The sequence below is a fragment of the Myotis daubentonii genome, chromosome 4, assembly GCF_963259705.1.
Source record: "Myotis daubentonii chromosome 4, mMyoDau2.1, whole genome shotgun sequence".
Lineage (NCBI taxonomy): Eukaryota > Metazoa > Chordata > Mammalia > Chiroptera > Vespertilionidae > Myotis > Myotis daubentonii.
This window is the reverse complement of record NC_081843.1, coordinates 101,895,329-101,898,769: the sequence shown is the minus strand read 5'-3', so window position 1 is coordinate 101,898,769 and position 3,441 is coordinate 101,895,329. Positions and strand designations below refer to the sequence as shown.

General features: G+C 38.4%; 1 pseudogene; it reads left to right on the top strand.

The window, feature by feature from the left end:
* Positions 1-759: 759 nt before the first annotated feature.
* Positions 760-3,441, top strand: LOC132233870 (small ribosomal subunit protein eS27-like; annotated as a pseudogene).

Here is a 3,441-nt window from a genome sequence, read left to right as displayed (position 1 = left end):
GATTAGAAAAACAAACAAAAAAATAGGCTGAAGGAACCTAAACATATTCATTAGCTATAGTCTCTAGTTAATGCTTGATTTTTCTGATTTACAATATAATCAAAATACCTAGAAAAGAATTTTTGTTTTCCAAGAATATGATTATGCGTACAATGATCATCTTTTTAAAATCTCCAATTTGTACCCCTTATAAATCTTTGTGGTCAGTAGCATGGTGTGTCAGGGGACAGTAGCAATTTACTACATTCCTGAGACATTATAAAAACATTTTCACTATTTGCTATAATAGCAAAAAAGTTTCATTGGTGCATGAAAATAATCACTTTTCAAATGCTAAAACACTAAAATATCTCATAAACTTTTTTCTTCAGGCTGCCTGGGATTTGCTTTAAGAATTTGCATGAATAAATTATAAATGGACAGATCACAGCAGACTGCACTGAGCGAGGTGAAGCTCCATGGAGTGAATTTTAAACTGCGCCCAGCGGTCAAGAGGCGTGTTTAGTATCAGCGAGAGCACAGGTTTTGCTTCATAATCCTTCACAAATCTCCCCATCCTATGACTTTCCAGGCAGTCTCTCCGGTGTCCTTCATCACATTTAATTTTTCTCCCTTCTCAAGTACTCATGAACACTCCAGGCAGCCTTATTAAAATTACACAAAGGAGGGGGGGGGGCACGTAATTGGCTTTCCAGGCGAGCCTGTCTGTGACTGCATTTGAAATGAATGCTACGCATATTAGGCTAAGTGAAGACATAAATGACGAATGGTATTAGCAGTACTCATACAACATTACAAGAGCAGGAGCAAAGCAGCATGCTGCATGATATGTCTTGGCTCTACCCACAGAACGCACAGCAAGGATGGTAACATATAGCACAATGAAAAATGGCATTTGGCATGCAAATTAAAAGGAGGGCAAGGCTCCCAGTCTTGGCTCTGCACCCACCCAACGTAAACTCAAACTTGGAAACAATTAAGCTTGCCTATAAACCCAGAGCCATGGGAAACTAATGGAGTCCTAAATCATGAAGGCAAAGGAAGAATACTCATTAGCCAATCCACACAGTGGTTTTATGGATGTTCCTAAGAGGCAGGAGTGGACAGGACTCTTATAAAACCACACAATAAATTTTTTAAGGCATTGAAATTATAATATTAGATCATAATACTGTTGGCATTTGTATTGAAAACTCTGAAATCCAGGCGATAAAGAAGCTATTTTTTTAAATGCTCATTTGGGGGGATTATTCATCCATTGTCCTGATCTGCCAGAGTTATTGCTAATACAGTCACGCACACACAACAACATTTCAGTCAACGACATACCACCTATATTATGGTGGTCCCATAAGATGGTAGTGGGTCTGAAAAATTTGCAGCCATCATCAAGTCATAGCACAACATTACTATGCTGTCAGTCATATATAAAAGTATAGAATGTACAATTATGTATACTTCGTAATACCTAATAATGACTAGTAACAACTATGTTACTAGTTGGTGTATTACTATATTAAACTTTTTATCATTATTTTAGAGTGTCCTTTTAATTATTTTTTAAAAGTTTTCTGTAAAGCATTATGCCATGTTACATGGGCAGCAGGCTCATACATCTCATATTTACTTCCTGTCTTGATTGCATAATTTTCTCTTGTACTTGATTTAGTCTCATATTGTTCTGTATAGTAACATGATGTACAGGCCTGTAGCCTAGGCATGTAATCAGCTATACCATCTAAGTTTGTGTAAGTGCACTCTATGATGTTCGCACAATGGCACAATCATCTAACGACAAATTTCACAGAAGGCATCCCCTTTGTTATGTAGCACATGACTGTAATCAAATGCTAACAGTATCTGAGGGAAAGAAACTAATCCCCTTCTTATTCGCCATCCCACCCCACTCAGGATATTTCCTTCCACCCTCAGTTTTTTGCCTTCACATCCAGTCTCTTTATTCTCACTTCTCTTCATGCAAATGAAAGGAGAGAGCAGGATTCAACCTATAATTACTGTCTACTCAGCCTTATGAGGCTGAAAACAGAACCAGAAATGCCCCTGAGGGTACAGGCTAGGCAAGGGGCACATTCTTCTCTTGCATTGATAAGGCCCTTTGTTTGAAGTGCAACACAGAATGAGGCTCACCATTTAAAAAAAGGCAAAGAATATTCTTGTGGACTCACGGTTTCTTAGCCAAATCCCATATCTGACTCTAAAGCTGACCTTGAGTTCTCTCCTCTCCATCGTTGGAGGTGTCTGTGGACACAACATACACATGTTCGATACGTCAGGTGCCAGTCAACTGACCAGGATGCACTAATTTCTAAATTCCTAAAACTAAACACCAGAAAAATTACCAGCCAAATCACCAGATTTCCTTGTGTTTTCATAACCTACTGATTTGTTTATTGGTTTTCCAAAGCATGTACCCAATCATATTGTGATGATAAGTGGACCATTTGTTTGCCCTTAACAGGCCTTGTTTTGATGTGCTGATAGAGGCTACTAATCAACAGTAATCAGTTGCACAATATAATTTTTAAAATCACTCCTAATCACTCCTAATACTTGCAATACAAATAGCATTTAAAATGTAAAAGCAATTGTGCACTCATCAGGGCCTGACATGAGGGGAAAACGTATGTTGTGCATTTGGGTGGAGGGGGATGTGGTGTCTTTAAGAGAAAATTGCTTGTATGTATATTATAATATTTTTATAATTACTAAAGATATTTGTGTTTCAAATATAAACTAAACTATCAGTATGCATTAACATATCTAGTTTTTATAAAGCTGCAGCTTTGAACAGAAATTTATCACTGATAAAGACATTGTTGATGTCATGTATTTTATCGACACTGGAGAATTCTGCAAGTTACTTAACTATAAAATTGTAGTTTGCTCATCATGTCTCTTAATGCTGAATTTTTTACAATAAGATTTTCCATTGCAAATAACATTTTAACACAAAGAAGTGCTTCTCACTCCAATGACTTACAGACACACGATTTCCATCAGCCACTATTCTGTAGTTGGCAGCAGTCATAACAAGGCTTGGGAGTATATTTAGAAAGTAGCCCTTCTCAGCCTCTCGCTAAGGATCTCCTTCATTCCTCTGCAGAAGAGAAGAGGAAGCACAAGAAGAATCACCTGATGCAGAACCCAATTCCCACTTCATGGATGTGAAATGCCCAGGATGCTATGAAATCACCACTGTCACTAGCTATGCACAAATGGTTGTGTGGTGGCTGCTCCACAGTCCTCCGTCAGCTGACAGGAGGAAAGGCAAGGCTAACAGAAGGATGCTCCTTCAAAAGGAAGCAGCACCAAAAGCACCTGAATCAAGACACATGGAGAGCCATCCCCATAAGCACATTTTGGACGCGTCCTATTCATGGTCTTATCCTACCACTAGGAAGGTCCTATCCCAAGTTTTAG